The sequence below is a fragment of the Lichenostomus cassidix genome, chromosome 3 (assembly GCF_008360975.1).
Source record: "Lichenostomus cassidix isolate B80296 chromosome 3, HeHo_3.0, whole genome shotgun sequence".
Lineage (NCBI taxonomy): Eukaryota > Metazoa > Chordata > Aves > Passeriformes > Meliphagidae > Lichenostomus > Lichenostomus cassidix.
The window spans coordinates 77,618,699-77,637,432 of NC_139483.1; the positions used below are offsets into that span (position 1 = coordinate 77,618,699).

The 18,734-nt window shown below is 42.2% G+C and overlaps 1 long non-coding RNA gene across 2 annotated transcripts in view; it reads right to left on the reverse strand.

The window, feature by feature from the left end:
- Positions 1-18,734, reverse strand: part of LOC146440050 (uncharacterized) — an 82,560-nt gene that overhangs the window by 30,866 nt on the left and 32,960 nt on the right. The window contains exons 2-3 of one of the 2 annotated variants that reach the window (XR_014851339.1): positions 16,473-16,591; positions 15,952-16,052 (exon numbers count right to left, since the gene is read on the reverse strand). This is a non-coding gene — a long non-coding RNA (uncharacterized LOC146440050). Of the gene's footprint in view, positions 1-15,951; positions 16,053-16,472; positions 16,592-18,734 lie in introns of those variants that run through there. The other variant, XR_014851340.1, reaches the window with a different exon arrangement.

An 18,734-nucleotide genomic window follows, 5' to 3' on the forward strand; every position in this document is an offset into this window, starting at 1 on the left:
ATGCAGGAGAAGCAATGTTTGGGCCTTGCCACAATGGCCTTGGCAGGCCCTTTCCAGTGCCAGTGTCCCTGGACTCAAGGCTCTTTAGATCTACCAAGCCTAATCCTCGGTGTAACCGCAGTTAACTAACTGATCCAAATACCTGTGGTTCCCCAGCTCAGAAAGATGCAGGACCACCAATGTTGGGAACTTGTGGCAATAGTCCTAAAAGGCCCTTTCCAGTGCCAATATTCCTGGAGCTTGAGGCTATTTAGGTCTCTCAACCCTAACTCAAGCCCCTGCTGGCAGCTTGTCGCTGCAGCCAAGGGGCATGCTCCAGTGGGTGGGTCACATCAGAAAGGTGTGGGAGCAGCAGTGCTGGGGCCTTGCCAAGACTGTCTTGGCAAGCCATTTCCAGTAACAGTGTTCCAGAGCTCCAGGTTCCTCAGGTCTCAAAAGCCTAAAACTAGGCCTAACCATAACTGTAGACATAGTTAACTACCCAATCTTCATATGTGTGTTTCTCCAGCTAGGAATGATTCAGAAGAAGGAAGGATGGGGCCTTCCGCAACAGTTGAAAAAGGCCCTTTACAGCGCCAGTGTTCCTCAAGCCTGAGGCGCTTAAGACCTCCAGGACATAACCCTAGGCGTAACCCTAACCCTAGCCATAGGTAATTACCTGAGCAAAAGAGTTCGGATACTCCAGCACAGAAAGATGAAAGACAGGAAATTATGGGGCTTTGCATGACTGCCTTCCAGGCCATTACCACAGCAAGCATTCAAGGGGCTCAAGGTTCTCTAGATGTCTCAGTCCTAACCCTAATTCAAGCCTAACTCTACACCAAGTTCATAAGGGCTAGGGTTAGGGTTATGGCTAGGGTTAGGGTTGAGAGATCTAAAGAGCATCGAGCTCCAGGCACACTGCCACTGGAAAGAGCCTCCCAAGACGATTGTGGCAAGGCACTAACATTGCTGCTTTTCCATCTTTGTGAGCCAGGGAACTCAGGTATTGGGTTCAACTAATTGACTAGGGTTAGGGTTATGCCTAGGGTTAGGGTTGAGAAATCTAAAGAGCCTTGTGCTCCAGGCACAGTTTCTCTGGAAAGAACCTGTGAAGACGATTGCGGCAAGACACCAACATCGGTGCTCCACCATCTGTGTGAGCTGGAGAACCCAGGTATTGGTCTCGGGTATTTAACTAGGGCTAGGGTTAGAGTTATGCCTAGGGTTAGTGTTGAGAGATCTAAAGAGCCTCGGGCTCCAGGCACACTGGCGCTGGAAAGCCTTGCAAATAAAAGTGAGGCATGGCCCAAACATTGCTGCTCCTGCTTTTTTCTTTCTGAGTAGGATGACTGGAATTATTGGGCTCGGGTAATTAACTAGGGCTAGGTTGGGGTTACGTCTAGGGTTAGGGTTGAGAGATATAAAGAGCCTTCAGCTCCAGGCACAGTTTCATTGAAAGAGCCTACAAAGGCCATTGCAAGAAGACCCTTAAATGGCTGCTCCATCATCTTTCTCAGCTGGAGAACCCAGCTATTGGGCTTGGGTAATTAACTAGGGCTAGGGTTAGGGTTACGCCTATGTCACTGTTGAACCACTAGCAGAGAGAAGAAGTCCAGGTCCTCAGTGTAGCATAAAGAGATATTTTATTAATTAATTCCAATTTATATAGACTTTCAAAGGTCACCCAGTTTGGTCAGTTCAAAACCTCCTCCTAGGCCCATTGGCCAGGCCTGAACTGTCCACATCTCGAGAAACTGTTTTAATAACATCCAAACTTTATCTTTGTTTATAAAAACACAGGAAGAAGAGAGAAAGAATTCTCACGGGAAAGGTCTGTGCTAGCCACATGCCTAGGGTTATGATTTAGAGATGTAAAGAGCCTCAAGATTCAGCCACACTTGCTTTGCTAAGGCCTTCCCAAGACAAGTGAAGCAAGGCCGAAACATTGCTGCTCCTGCATTTTTCATAGCAGGAAACGTCGCACTGTTGGGATGGGTAATCAACTAGGGCTGGTGGTAGGGTTACACCTAGGGTTAGGGTTGAGAGATCTGAAGAGCTTTGAGCTCCAGGCACACTGGCACTGAAAGTGGTTTGCCAAGACAAGTGAGGCAAGGCCCAAATATTGCTGCTCCTGCATATTTCTGTGGAGGAGAACCTCAGCTGCTTAGCTCAGGTAATTAACTAGCGCTAGGTTTAGGGTCATGCCTAGGGTTAGGGTTGAGAGATCTAAAGAGCCTCGAGCTCCCGGCACACTGGCGCTGGAAAGGGTTTTCCAAGACAAGTGTGGCAAGGCCCAAACATTGCTGCTCCTGCATCTTTTTGTGCAGGAGAAGGATAACTGTTTGGCTCAGTTTATTAACTAGGGCTAGGGAAATATCAGAGAAGAAAATATTAGGAGCAGCAAAGTTTTGGTCTTTCCGTTTTTCCCTTATGAAACCCTTTCCAGTGCCAGCGTGCCTGGAGCTCAAGGCACTTTAGATCTCTCAACCCTAACCCTAAGCGTAACCCTAATCCTAGCCCTAGTTAATTACCCTAGCGAACAATGTGGAGATGTCCAAGTCAGAACAATGCAGGAGCAGTAATGCTGGTGGCTTGCTGAGATCATCTTGTGTGGCCATTACCAGAGCCACTGTTCCTGGAGCTCGAGCTTCTTTAAAGTTCTCAACCCTAACCCTAGCAGTTACACTCACTGCAGCCCTGGTTATTTACCTGAGCGCAACATTTCGGGTTCTCCTGCTAAAAAAAAAGCGTGTAGTAATGATGAGCCTTACCGTGATTGCCTTGGCAATCACTTTCCAGTGCCAACGTTCCTGGAGCTCGAGGCTCTCTAGATCTCTCAACCCTAACTATAGGCGTAACCCTAACCCTAGCCCTAGTTAATTACCTGCACCGAAGACCTGGGGTACTTCAGCTCAGAAAAAAGTAGGAGCAGCAATGTTGGGGCCTTTCCATTACTCTCTTGGCAAGCCCTTTCCAGCACCTGTGTACCTGGACATCGATCCTCTTTAGTTCTGTCAAGCCTAATCCTAGTCCCTGATGGCATCTTGGCATGGGGCCAAGGGGTACTCATCACCATAAACGGCTCAGATTAAAAGGCGTACAGTTGGCAATGATGGCATCTATTAAGCCCCTTTGATCCAGGGTTTAACTCAAGGTTCTCTGGTGCTCTTTCTTATTGCAATGTAGAAATCCCTATCAGATATAGTCAAGAGATGAAAATCACACTAAAGCTTTCTGCCAGAAATATCCAAATCAAATGCCCAAAAATGAACCACCTTTGGCAAATGATTAAATACAACATAGAATTCAACAATCAAGAACTTATCATAGCAGTACTCAGGGTTAATTTAGCATTTACCCAGGATAAACTTTGCCCAACCAGGAAAAAACCTTTAACCTTACGAAATGCTGTTACCCAAAAGCTCCGGGCAAAGAGAAGTAGCAAAAGAAAGAGGCAGAGAGGAAGCCAGAACGAGAGAAGAGACCTAGAAAAACACACCTAGAGCTACCACCTTCTAGGACTGCAGTGGAGGCAGAACATGAACTCCACACAGGCTTCTAGGCTGTGACCATGTGCTGACCTCATGCTCCACCCTTAACAGCACCATGGCCTTCCTGTGCTTGCCCCTTTGGTGGGACTGCCAGTCACTTGGTCAGTCAGGGCCCCGGGTAGCACCGTCACCCCAAGAATCCAGGACGGACAGCTCAGCCAGGCCATGGGGCCCCAAAGACTTCTCCTTGGAATTCTTCCCTTGCTCTGACTTGGGCACATTTGATAGCTGCAACGGCACGAGCTCATCCTTTCCCCTGGATCTGTGCTGAAAGGGAGCTCATGAGGTTTGCTAGTTTTGAGAGAGATGGGAATCAGCTTTAATTTAATTCTCTTTAATCTATTGGCAACTTTTAGAGGTAGTAGGCTAAAGGGAGGTTGCTCACTGTAACACTATTATTTGCACTGCGATTTCGATGGAGTTTGAAACTGCTTACACTTTTGGAGAGCTTTCCAACAACTTTCAAATACCTCTTTCGAATCATATACTGGGAAGGGATAGAATGTGGTGATCCTGACCAAGAGGTCACTGTACATCAAGCAGCTGGTGGTCCACACAGCAGGTAACCCAGATGAATGTCCATACAAGCTGAAACCAAAACTCTCTTTAAAAAGCAAATATATCTGAAACAAACAGCATCATACAATGGAAAAGGCTCATCAACTCAGGCAAAAAATGTGGATGCATGGACTAAAAAGGGAATTTTAGAGTTATTTTGAACACAGGATGAGGTTTAGCCTTATTTTAGCACTTCTTTCTCTTGTAAAGATGCAAATGAATGCATAACCCTTAATTTCCACAGCACAGCTAAAATGTTGCAACATGCAGAGAGGCATTTTATAAGTACCAGAAATCCAAAAGGGAAATAGCAGTATAATTAAATAAGGGCACTCCACTGTGCAAATAGGCTGCCCATATGCCCATCTTGTTTTGTTTCTGAGTGTCCACACAGTTATTCACAGGTTTGCTTTAAAAAATATGTGTGTAAATTGAAGCCTGCCAAAAGGAGGAACAAGTAGCAGTCTGGGGAAGAAGAAGGCTCCCTTGTCTATCTATCTTTACCTTTTGCTGTGCCTCATGGATTGATTTGCATATATACAAATATGGGTACTGACAATGGAAGGATAAGCGTCATGCTGAAAAGATGGATAGCATTGATACAATGGACAACTTGCCATTGCTACTGTTTGCTCATTTCTAGTCATTCTTCTAATCTCCATTTTGTGTAAAATGTCTGACTTCACACATTGGCTTATATATTACTATGGGAATTAGAGGACCAATTATTACATTGCTTGCATTATTTTGCTGTAATGCAAAGTTATGTTGCTTTGTACAGAGTGGGCTGGAGGGCAGAGCCAGGTAAGGATATTACTATTTTTATGTGACAGTACTTCACAGGAAGCCCAAAGATGAATCAGTGCCCTCTGGCAGGTTTTGTGTGAACACAGACTGAAAAGATGATCCCTGCCTTCAAGTGCAATTTAGCTTTAAGGGTATTTTCACCTGAGCTCAGCCTGGAGCAGCAGTGAGTGAAGATTCTTGCCTGGTAATGGGACTGGAGAGGTCTCAGTTCACATCCTGGCTCATCAGTACACAAATTATCATGACACTTTTTCTGGTTTCCACAGTAGGTTTTTCATCCTATGTGAGGCACTCAGAGGCCTGGAAAGATGTCCTCTGTCAAGGACACGACAAATTCTGTAAGGCCAACATAACTAATCCCTGGGAAAGAAAACTCACATACTGTACAGCCACTGGGGACATCTAAGAATCTTTGGGACTGTAGCAGGGTGAGGGATAAAGGGAAAAAAGAGAAAATCTTTCACAGGAAGATGAGGTTTTTGCTGCTGTCCTGGCTATCAGTCCCTGCCAGTGCTCTTTAGCAATTTTTTTCTATCGTTGGTCAATTCTGCTTCAGGTCTCAAAGGAGTTAAGTTGCTGCAAGTTTAGTGTATCAACTCCTCTGCAGAGGCAGGGTGACTTCAACTATCCCCTTTTCTGCCTAGCAGCAGCAGAAGTATAGGTCAGGAAATCACCATCCACATCAGTTCACATTATTTACAGTCTGTGATGCCAGCTCCTTGATTTCCAGGTCAAAAGATGAGTAAAAAGCAGGGAGTAAGAGAAAACAGTGTATTGCAGTGAAAGTGGAAGCTGGGGAGAAGCTAAAAATACTGGGGCAGATCTACCAAAAAAAGGGAAGAGCAGCAGAGGGGCTGTGGACTTGGGGGAGGCTTGTCCAGGGATAGGGGGCCAGGATCCCACAGTGTGGATAATATAGTACAAGGAGGAAACAACAACATGGTCCTGAGATTATTATGGTGGAGGAACAGGGAAAACCAGGTCTCATGTGAATATATTTTTAAAATTAGTTCAAAGACACTTTCTATTGTACTAAATACAGAATATTAATGGAGAAATACGCGTTGCCATTCACCCAGGCTCATTATGCACAGCTTCCTTTTGAGGGTGATTCTTGTCATCTAATCATTTGTGGCACACTATAAGATTGGGGTTTATGAGATAAAAAAATTACAGTTTTTTTCTGCACTTTAGGCCCTAAATTAGAGTTTGCAATTGAGAAAAATTGAAGATGCACTTGGTAAAGAAAATAGTCCAAACCAGACTCCAGAACAGACAATTTTTGCCTGATCCCTTCAGTGTTTCTAATTCAATCTTTTAATTTTCAGATCTTTCGGATCTAATTATATATTAATACTACCAGCTTTGAATTACAAATCTAAATCACCAGCACTACAAGGATGACTGATAAATGTATTCTGGAATAAATTGCATGCTTTTCCTTCCTCAAACTCACACTCATTGGTCAGTGGGAGACAGAAGAGAAAAAAAAACAAGCCAAAGTACACTGTATCACGGAGGATTGTCGTTTATGGAGACGAACTACTCATATTCAGAGTAAGCTTAAATTATACACATACATTGATACAGAAATAGCTAATAATAGCTGTTGATTTTGGTTTTAATGAAAAGCATTAATTTTAAACTTTCCTTAATAGCATTAATAAAAATCAGCCCTAGTGAAGCATTGTTGCTGCACTGGAAATCAGTTGCTCAAAATTTAATCCTGTTCCATTTCAGGCTCAAACTCACTGAACATCAGTGTGCAACAGCTCACTGTAAAGGCATGGATAATGTATGGATGGCACATAAAGTATTGCAGGTCAGATTATTTGTCCTAACCTGAGTTACATGCTATGAAAGTGGTGTCCATTTCTTTTGATGTAACTTTCTGTTATCTGGTGCAAAATTAATTAAGGATGTGACCATCATCTGGTGTAAATGGCTCAGATGCCTTTTTGTACTCCCTCAAAACAGACTGATTTCTCATTCCTACACAGTTCTGCCAGCAGACTCAACTTTTAGTGCCAGACTCTCAATTTTTAATTGCAGGGGTCTCTAATTCATTCCTCAGCACTAGCCAAGCCCAGCTTTTCCCTCTTTGTCTTTCCTCTCTTAACAACCCACTTAAATACATATTTTTGAAATGCAATCATCTTATTTTGATTTTTGAGCAGAGTGACGTTTGACTCCTTTGTATTCAGGTATGTACTATTTTTGTATTGCTCACTTTAGCACTGAGTAGTGAGAATTAGACTGGCAGAGTTGTAATTTTATGTCATCTTGCCAGAATAAACTTGAACAGCAGCTCTGCAATCTGAAAACAGCAGTACACAGCATGCCATGCAGTGGCTGCTTAAAACACTTACCAGGTGCTCAGTCCAAACCATGTTTAAACCAAACAAATCTGTGCCAAAATTTAGAATGTGGGAGAATAAAAATTTTACTTCATTTTGACAATTCTTTGGCATTCTGTTTTTTCGGCTGACTGCAGTTTGTACACAGATGTTCGGGGGGAAAAAAACACGAGAAAAGGTACACAGGCAGTGACAGTTCACTGTCTCTTCTGATACAAGAATCAGGCAGTAGGAGATGAAAATAGCAGGTGGTAAATAGCAGATTCAGAATGAATAAAAGCCCTGTTTAAATTTGGCTGAAGATGTCTGACATAATCACAAGTTTATGGGAAAGACTGACTGACAGTGCATAAAAATAAATATGAAAAAAAAAGACACAGTTTTCCCTTGAGAAACAAGGCATGCATTTAAAAGAAAACAGCAGTTTCCTTAGCCCAGGGGAGGCAGGGCATGTCTGTCCGGCAGGGAGAATTTATGCACAGCCATTGCCCCCTGAGGATGTCGAGGACACTTAGGCCAGTGAAAAAGATGACACCCATCCAAAACATTCACTGTATTTGCCTGTGAACTCTGGGGGTGGAGACCTGGCCAGGGTGATGTCCCTGACCCAGTTTAGTACTTGCAGAGGGCGTGCTTGGAGCTGGGCTGGAGCAAAGAGCAGTGTGAGAGTGCCCAGATGCAGCAGGAAAATCAAACGCCATGGCTTTTCCACTGGGGGTCCGTGTGACTGATGTGCTGACATCAACATGTTTTGTGTGACAGAAAGATGGGAAGAGGCTTGCACTTGGTTAAGGAAAAAGAAGGGAGATCTGTGCATTTTTTGTGATCTCAAAGTTGCTAATAAGCAGGCAAGCATTTATTGTGTCTCACCACAGCTTAGCAGGGCGCATTCCTCAAGAAAATTAGAGACTTTGACATCACCTTTCCCAGGTCTCCACACCCACAGGCTGCTAATTACTGACAAGCTGCAAAAGAGTTGGCAAAGAGAGCACCTTCAAATTGCAGACAGGCACTTTCCACTACTGCCAGCATGGAAATCATGAGGAATCGGGTTGCCCTGTGCTGTAAAGCTTTTCTGAAAGCTCAGGCTGAATTTGTTCAACTTTTCCTGGATTTGCAGCACTAACCCTTAGATGGTTTAGGACAATTTGTTTTACATAGCTCAGTTGCTCAATTGCTCTGTGGACAATTATTGAAAGATGCTGAAAGCCTTTTGATGCTTGCTGGAAATGACACTGACGGGGAACTTCACAGTTTCCACAGAAAGCTTTGCAAACATGTCTTCTACAGCAGTTTGTTGTGATACAATAAATAGTAAAGAGTCTGAAAATATCTAAACGGAAATAAAAAATACAAGCAGCCAGCAGCTCAAGTGTTGCCACACTAATACTTATAAACTCTAAATAAATAAAATAATAGTTCTCATTTTAGCTAATCACTGTGCTAGTGATGCCCAATTAGTCTAATAAATTGCCAGTAAAACAACTGAAAGCACCCATGCAATGATGCCTTTGTCTCTCCCTCCCAGGCATTTCACATGCAGAAATTTATTAAATGAAGACATAAAGCATGCATAATAATCCTTGGAACTCAATTGCTAATTTGCATAGAAAAATCAAACAAACAAATAAATATATTTTGTATGCAATGCAGAGTTAAGAAAAGGCTGCAGTGTGGTATGGGATTGGATAGATTGTGTATTACAAAATTAAAAGGCAGAATGGATTGAAGGAGCTGAATGGACAATTAAATCTATGAACTAGGCTGAAGGTGGACTCAATGGGGCTGTAAGGCCAGCTGAAGTATCAGGACTATGCCACAGGACTGATTTCTGTCAATACATGTGGGTGTTTATGAGCCTAAAAAACCTACGGTAACAGAAGTAAGTTAGAGAGCATTGTTAAGATTGAGAAGCCAAGCAAAGAAAATTTAGGATCTGCCAAGACTAAGGTCATTGGAATATTTCTTATTTATAATATATCCCATGGCAGTCCCCCAGGATGTGTTCATACACCAGTTTCCCATAGGACCCTTATCACACACCATTTTAGTACTGATCAGGAGTTACAGACACAAACAGAGCAACCCTTCAGCCCTTGCTCTGTTACAGGAGGAGGGTGATGGACACCACTGTGGTCAGAACATGCTGGGTGGTGACTGGAGATGTGCCCTTATCCCAACCTTCCTGCTGTTGCCCAGAAGTGCCAAGTGAGTCATACAGCCTCACTTCTCAGTGGCTGCCACCAGCTCATGGTGCCTGGGATATGATTTACACAAGTACCAAGCACTTTGGAAGACAAGCTAAATCAGGCAGAGCTGCACCAGGTGAACCAAGGGCAATTGTGCTGTTGATTTCATCAGGGTCAAACTCAGATCAACTCCTGCATTTCCTTCCAGACCTGAATTCAAGCAGGAACTACAGAGGAATAGGGGAAGAATGAAAAGATGGGCAATGAGAAATACACCATGTGCAATCCTGTCTCTTCATACAAAGCCAACCTATCTAGCTGGGAGATGGAACCATCTGAGGATGTCTAAATAGAGAGCCATAGACAAAGAATCAAGGTAAAAGGATTCATCTGCCTTAACTTAGGTGTTTAAAAGACTGACCTCTGAGCCTTAATAATATAATAATATAATCCCTTAATAATGGAGAAAAATATGTAGTTCCATTAGTCTAAGCCAAGTGTTGCCTAAGATACACCTGTTGCCTGACCTCTTCCTCTCTGTTGACTACAGTGAGGCACTAAGGCAAATTTTGGCTTGGCATCTACTTTGAAATAACAGAAGAGCAAAGCAGCTGGTGTGGAAGTCCCAATGGCCACTCCATATGCAGGCTGGAGTTTTGGTTTGGACTAGATTTATTCTGGCCCCTTAGACCAGCTTTCCTACCTAGAGCAGCTATTCCACCATAAGCACATTCCAAAATTGCTTGAAGGATTTGTTTAGACTACTATGCCTTTCTAGAGATGGAAGCACATTTGATGCACACCTGGAACAGGGGTTTTGGTTAAGTTTCCTCCAGAAGGAATTCAGCTAAGCAGAACTGCTCTAAGAACTGAGCAGACAACAGACACAAGGATGAGATTTGCTTTAGAACTGCATCATTGCACAGATCATAAATACTGCTGTATATGCATAGTATCAACTCAGACTCAACTATTTAATTTTCAGATAAGTGAATACCAGGCTTAGTGACACAGATAATAAAACCCAATCATATTATTTTAACAAAATCAATCAAAACTATTTACATAGCTGCAATTATCACAAATCCTTTTGAAATGCTGTTTGTTCAACACATAAAATTTGCGGAGAACAAAATGAAAACATAGAAATGGTATTTTTCGTTAGAAATTAATCAACTACAGGGGATTACTAGTCAAACTACAGGTTATCATTATAGACTAACTTTTCCTACAAATGTAAAAAGCAAAATCCTAATTCAGAGTCATAAATAACAGCATCGTAAGCAGAACTAGAAGGAAAGGCTCTTGATTGAGTATAGAGAACATTCAAATACAGATTCAATGCAATTTCTCTTTCTGTTTTCTTAGATGTAGTGGGAATGTGCACAAATTAGTCTCAGCTGTGACACTGAAGTATATTTCTTTATATTCACTGCAACTTTCCTGGGGAAATTCTGGCTCTGATCACAAAAGACCCCTTTATCATACTCAGCAGGGCCTAGATTTGTTCCTAAACTTCCCTTTCTAAGACTTAGTGTCTTTGGAACAGATTCCTTAAAACATTGCAGAACCAGCATCCTTTGAGCAGAAATAACAACAAATTCCCTGCTTAAGCTTTTCAAAATGTCTGTTAGTAAAGAATATTTAACAGCTTACATAATTGCTATTGCTTAAGAGACCATCAGTGAGGACATGCAGGGCTTTTCCATTCTCATCAGAGATATCAAAAAACACCTGACTGCTCAGATGCTTGATCTGGTAACTTGGGTTATGCATTCCTGTGCTGAATCATGTAGGGAAGATGAATAGTATATTGTCAAGCCAGAGAAAGGGAAAAATACAAGTATTTATGAGTGAAATTTATACCCAAGAAAATATAAATATTTTCCTGACAATTTTGTTTTATCTTTAGGTGCAGTTACTCCAAGTGATAACAAATTATGAATAATGTGATATACCACTGCATGGAGACAAGCAGGACTTTCTTCTCCAACCAGCAAATCATCCAGTTAGATTACTGGCCAGTACTAGCTGGCCATGGCCAGTGTTGCCTATCAGGCTCAGAAGTTTCCTTTGTTCTGTTTGTGTGAGAGCTCTCTGTCCTAGAATTCTGCTTCCTAACAACCTGGTGCTCTCATATCTAGGCCAGCAATCAAAGGCAACTTGAAAGATCCAGGGTGAGTTATGTTATTCTAAGGAATCTGATTAATTTTATAGCCCTGACAGAAGTTCATGCATCGAACAAGCCCCAGCTGTCACATTTTGTCACCTATTTCTGCTCTTAAACAATGGTATTATTCCAACTCAGTTGCAAAGTGTGGATGAAGAGCTTGAAGTGCTGAATCCATCTTTGTGCCTTTAAGGAGATTGTCTGGTATTTTCCTATTGCATTTTGTTTTTCTGTTTTCCTTTAATTCTTTTGTCCTTGGAACTTCAAAATGTCTGTGAGCATTCTCCTAACAACAATCTCTAAGCAAACCCTGAGGATTATTTTTGTCTGTCTTCCCAGCCATGCAGGCAGTAGACATCTTCATTCTGAAACCCTGAGCACCTGGAAGATTCCCCAGGGCTTCTACTGAGATGTATGACATGGCACACTGGCATTGTCCTCTCACTGTGGTTAGCACAGGCACAGGTTCCTGGAGTATTTTTACATTTCATTTTTGCATACAGTGTTTTACATGAGCCATTGGATGGTATAAAGCTTCTTGGAATGAGAAATAGAAGGGAACTTTTGTAAATCCTGATGAATTCAGTGTTTTGGTTTAGAATATGATTCATTAAACAGCCCCAAACGGGAGTGGAGAAGTGAAATATAGCACAGAGGGAGGGAGTCAGGTGGTAATATGGAGGAGATCAGGAAAACCTCAAGATGCCATTGGTCAACAAGCCAGTGAAGCTAGAGATCCTAGCACCACTTTCCTAAATTCCCAGCTAGATCAATTGGTCTAAGAAAAGGTGTTTTTTTTCTCCCTCCAAATATTTCTGTGGTTATTTGGAAGATAATAGCTCTAGTCCCTACAAAAATATCTCTTAAAGTCTTTGAAAATCATGTTAAGACAAGAATCACGGATGTGTTCTGCCACCGCCAAAGCTTTTCACAAGCTTTTTTTTTTTCCAGAGCATAAAACAATTCAGACTAATGTTGCCAGCTTTTAGCTGTGAGCAGTTAAATCTGACCCTTTTCCCTCCCACTCCCCCAGTGGTGACTGCTCCCCTCCATCACACCAACACAAGGACACTGCTGACCTCAGAACAACTGTGCAAATAAGCAGGACTGCACAGTTTAGTTTGTTGAGATGGTCCCTTAGGATGTGGCTTGCTTTTAAAGGCAGGAGCTGAACTATCGTGAATCCATATCACCACTTTCCTAGGCTGCATAACCCAAAATTAGCCAGAAGAATTAGACTGCTGCTTGAGATATCATTGTCCATTTATATATTTCTTGCCACTCTTTACTTAAGGCATCTTGAACACTCAAGACACTTCATACTGTATCCATACCACAAAGCGTTAGCTCGCTGACTCCTAATACACATTTGAGGTCAATCTTATATTTGATGAATGATATATGTTCTGAAAACCAGACAGGACTTCAGTCCAGCTACCATTTCTAGACAAGATAATGAGTACAGGAAGGTGCAGCAGTGGGGCAGGACAGAGAGAGGACCACTTGAAACAGACCAGGATGTGTACCTGAGGTCACAAGAGACAAAGGTGAAACAGAGAAACCTCTAAATGGAAGTGCTCATTTACAGCAACAAACCCCGACTGTCATGTGCCAAGTTCTTAATTGCATTTGTGCCATCTGCCATGGTTCAGCCTCAGCCAACAGCCCAGCCCCACTTAGCCACTCATTCACTCCCCTACCTGTAGGATCAGGGAGAGAATCGGAAAGATAAAAGGTAGAAAACTCAGAAGTTGAAATAAAGACAGCTCCACAGGGAAAGCAAAGGCCATTCACACAAGCAAAGCTAAACAAGGAATGAATCCACTGCTTCCCATGGGGTGTGGGTGCTCAGCCATCTCCAGGAGAGCAGGGCCCCATCACACATAACGGTGACTTGGGAAGACAAACACTACAAATGTCCACTTACTCCTTCTTCCCCCCACTTTATGCACTGAGCATGATATTCATGATCTGGAATATCCCTTTGGTCAGTTGGGGTCACCTGTCCCGACTATGTCTCCTCCCAACCTCTCAGGCACCCCCAGCCTCCTCCCCAGCATGGCAGTGCAAAAATCAGAAAAGGCCTTGGCTCTGTGTAATCCCTGCTCAGCAATAACAAAAACATCTCTGTATTATCAACCCTGTGTTCAGCACAAATCCAAAACACAGCCCTCTACCAGCCACTGTGAAGAAAACTAACTCCACCCGAGCAAAAACCAGCAGACCATGCAGCTGAGGTCTCTGCACTCTCGACAAAATAATTGTTGTTCAGTGTGGCCCAGCATCTCATGGCTGTGAGGACCAGAGTCTATCTTTTGAGAATTCTTTTCTTTTGCAGAAGTCACCACACTTACTGATGCAAAGGTTCAGGAGCCAAGTCAAACAAAGCACAGAAGCATGTGAAATGTTATTTATGCATCAGGATTTGGTTTAAGTAGCAGCCTTACATTTATGCATTATTACCAGCCGATTTCTTTGTCACCTTGGGGAGGTGAGGTTTGTCCTTTTTCTTTATGCTTCAGCTCTCTGCACATTATTCTTCAGCAAACATTTAAATTCACCATAAATCCACAAGAAATCTTTTCTTTTTTTCCCTGTCAATAGACTTCTTTTCTGAGTTGCTGCTTACTCTGCCTCTGTGCAATCATTTACTCAGGTTTCAAATTCCTTTCCAGTGTTCCCAGACTTAATAGTTTCTCCTGAAACTATTGCAGGAGACAGCAAAAATTAGTTTAGAGAAATAGTTTTTTCTGCCAACTGTCATTCCAGTATTTCCTCTCCCATCAATTTTCCAGCCTACCTTATTCCTTTTCTTCCTAACAGAATTTTCTGCATTATGATCCCTAAATTGTTCATATTCCTGTTTAGGCTTTAGTATTCTGCTTGCAAGCAACAAGAGTTTATTTTTTCTTCTTCAGTCATTTCTTAGGGATTAATCACTGTGCAAATACACTACTAAAGTAACTCCATGGAAGTCACTGAGATTCTGCCAATTCTAGGTAGCAGCCCCTTTGACCAGATATTTCTAACACTTCATTGACATTAAATCTATTTTTATATAACTCACTTTTTAAATTATACACAATTTTCTTATTTATTACAACTATTTAAAACCCTGGGTTCTTCAATTTGGACAGCAACAATAAGCAATTTTACAGCCCAGAGAAACTAATAACACTCAGAGGTGAGCTCTGTTGTCAGGCCAGAGACCTCCTGATCTTAATGGATTGCTTGGCACAGTCTTGGTATCCATTATTTAACTGGAAATAATATTTTTTTGCTCAGTATGATGGAATTCTCTGAAATAATTCAACTGGAAGGAAAGTTACCTTGTCAGAAAGTCATCATCTTAACAGTTGTAAAGCAAATTTGTGAGATAAGAAGTATTGGATAGGAAGAAAGAGTGTTTGAAGAAGTAATATTTCTTTGGAATAAGTCTGAGACTTGGACTCTAATATGAAGTGGAAGATTATCAGCTAGGGTTTTCCTACGACAGACTGGTAAGTAAATTGCACTAACTTTCATTGGGGCTAAAAACATGATCACACGTCTGTTTCCAAAGCAATGAGAAAAATTCAGCCTCATCCACTCTGCTTCCAAGGAGTTTTTAATTTTTTGTTTAGCCATTTCTATGCAAATAAGATAAGTGTTTCAATGACTATCATGACACAAATGCTTTATTACTGATTGCATTACATGTATTTTACCACTGTAAAGCATTGTGTACACAAATTATTGTGTACCAATTAATCTTCCAGTTTTTTCTTCCAGTCCTAAGCACATACTTGCTTTGTGGCAAAACCAAAATTAGTGACCCAAACAGAGCATAAGTTACCTTTATATCAGTGGTAACAGATATTATTTAGCAGGAGATTCTTTCAAGTATTCACCAATGTTATTCTATGGTACGGTCCTTCATGTAACTTACAAGATTAAGCAAAACAGTTCTACACTCACTAGTTAAGGATCAAAATTTAGTATTCACATAAGCCTGATACTTACTAAAATCTGGCAGCTCAACCAATCCTGCAGAAAAAAGTGAGTCACTTTTCAACCCATTGCAGTTCATCACATAACACTGGCACTGACATTGCAGTAATATCTGCTCGAGAATGGATGGTTGCTCTAATCTTTACACCCAGAAACTACTACTGTATCTACAGAAATGTAGTACGACTTTTAAAAAAGTCAAGCACTGACTTTTTAATAGAGTTCCTTTATTATAAAAAAGACTGAATACTTAAGCTCAGAAGCTAAAAAGGTCATCACATCTTGCTTTACATGACCCAGCTCCAAGCATGGACATTTGCCTGGCACAGAAAAGGAGACTTCACACCTGGATGGATGGATGGATGGCAGTCCTTGTGCTGTAGAACAGGCACACACAATCCACTCAACTTCCCTTTCTCTGGTGAGAGCCACCTGCAGACCATGCACACTGAGATAAGTGCAAAAATTTAAGATAGTCTTGCTGGGATGAGCTTCAGCTTTTTTTGGGATTTATTTTGGATTTATTAGTCTTTTCAATACTCTAGAGGATATGATAACACCCAGAATAGAAAGACTCTCAAATGCTATTCCTGACTTACCACTGGCTCATGAGTCAGTCTTGATAAATACTATAAATTATCTAATACACAGAGTATCCTTTTAAAAAGCAGAACTTTTCTTGTTTTATAGTGTCTCAGGGTTTGATATCAACTGATGTCTTGTACTAAATGCCTCTGTTTGACAACATGGTGGTCCAATGATTTGCTGGTGGAAACCAGACAGCATTTTCCAGACTGGTCTTCACAAATTACATGAAAGCAGCAGTGGCAGCACATGAAGCCAGTCACAGAGGATGCTGATGACTTACCTCCAGCCTGTCTCCTCCCTCTCCCCTGAAGATGGTAACAACTCCTCAAAGCCAAAGTTTTCAGGCCAGATGCAGCCTCAGCACAGCTGGATTCCCTAGGCCAGCAGCATACACAACTCCTACAAGGCAGTAGTGACAGGTGTCTTGGTTTGAAAGGTGTCTGCCAAGAGAGGTTGAACCCTCCCTTAGGACAGAGAATGTGATTTTCCCCTCCCTCCGAATTATTTAATTTTGAAAATCAAGGGCTTTGAGGCAAAGGTATAGGAAAAAAGGAATATCAGTTCTTTACTAGTATCTATAAACAAGCAATAACAATAATAGCAACCACAACTAGAACCAGAAACCAATAGCAGATGACTTGTGAGCTGCCAAGCCTTTTCCCGTGTGGTGTAATCACGGTTGTAAGCAGCAGGGGCGCTGTTGAGCTCCCGGCCAGGCAGGGCAGGTGCGATGACTCCCGAGCAGCTGCAGGTGGCGCTGTGGCGCAGGGTCAGGTCAGCCTCAGGCAGCTGGTAATGGCGGGCAGGCTGAAGAGCAGGCAGGGCAGCAAAGCAGCTCGGAGCAGCAAAAAAAGCAGGGCAGCAGGGGCAGGAGCTGGCCCTCTCCCGGCTAGTTAGCAAGGTAGCAAGGATTTCTGCAGTCACAGCAGACACTGCGGTCTCGTGCAGCAGAGGGTGGAGGCAGGCAGCAGAGGCAGCCGGACTCTCCCGGCAGCTACTGCGAGGAAATGCAGCCCCGGGAAAATGTGCGCTTCCCAGTGGGAAAAAAAAGGTTGAATCAAAGCTCACCCAGCCAGGAGATGAAAACAGGGCACAGTTGAATTTCCTCTGGTCCCAGCCAGAAGCAAGGAGCAGCCTCTCTTCCCAGTGTCCGAGGAGGAGAGTGAGTGTTCCAATGGCCCCGCTCTTCCCTTCCCCTGCCTTGCCCAAGCACACCCTTTGTCTCTTACAAAAGAGTTGATGGCTCTAATCATCCAGCTATTTCTTGCTTAGTAACAGTGATGGAGAAAAATTCCAAGGCATCTCCCAACCTCCGACAACAGGTTAACCATGGTGTTGAATTGAAGCTTGCAGCTTGTTGGCTACTGAGGAACAATCCTATTCAGCTGCCAAAGAGATAATGCCTGAATACAAGATGTGAGAGGAAGGGAGGAGAAGAAAATGCTTTTCAACCTTCATAGCCAAAGACAGAAAATGAAATTCTGATTATTATGTTCTAACAGACACTCGTTTCCAATAGTGAAACAACTTTGGGAGGTCATTTCTACTTCCAAGATACTCATTCCTCCAGAAAAATACCTGAAGATTTGGAGTAGTTTAACATCTAGAAAAACCATTGCATGTGCAATATAAACAGTTTACAACTACTTATTACTTTTTTGAAATATTAGTCATCTTGCCAAACACAGTGACTGATTTCACATTTGACTTCTTAGAAATGAAAGACCTACATAAAATTCACTCAGTTATGAAGAAAGACTACCAAAAATGTAAAAACACTTGAGGCCAGTTTCTGCTCTGAGTCAACATTGCTACCTCACTGGCAAGAGACAGCATTGCTCTGGACTGAGCCCAGCACTTGTAGTAAAAGGACAGAATTCAAATAAAATGTGTTCCCACCTTTAACAAATATGTATCTACAGCTATGCTGAACTTTGCCAAGAGCTTCCTTTGGGGAAATACGGATTTTTCTTTCTATCTTCCAGTAGCAGCAGGGACCTCTAAACCCCAGTGCGTTCTGAGAACAAGACTTCTGGAGTTAGTGCCACAATATCGCCTCCTTGCAATATGGCAATTTACTCATGAAAAGAATTCCTCTTTCCTTTCTTGATACTTTCCAATCTGTTTTTCCTACTTTGCTAAAATCAACAGTTTTTAATCACTCACATATGCAGTTATAATTAATTATATATATTGATACATACTATTGTCTATACTTATATGACAGGGAGGCCTTGACTTAAAAATATTTCAAAAATATGCCATTCGTCATAAACCTGTGCAGCATTTATTGTGTATAGGCCAGTGTGCCCAAACACAACTTAATATTGGTGTTTTTCTGCATGGTTCTTTGCAAGGCCAGTTCTGTTGCGCTGAAATCTTTTCCCTTCTGCAGTCCTTTCAGCAACTACTTTTATTCCCTGTTTTCTTGATCCAAACCCGAGCAATATGTGACAAGAGAGCTCAGGATCAAGCTCAGAACCCATGATAGATCATGCTGCTTCATGTAGGCGAATATCCCACCTGTGCAAGAGAACACTGG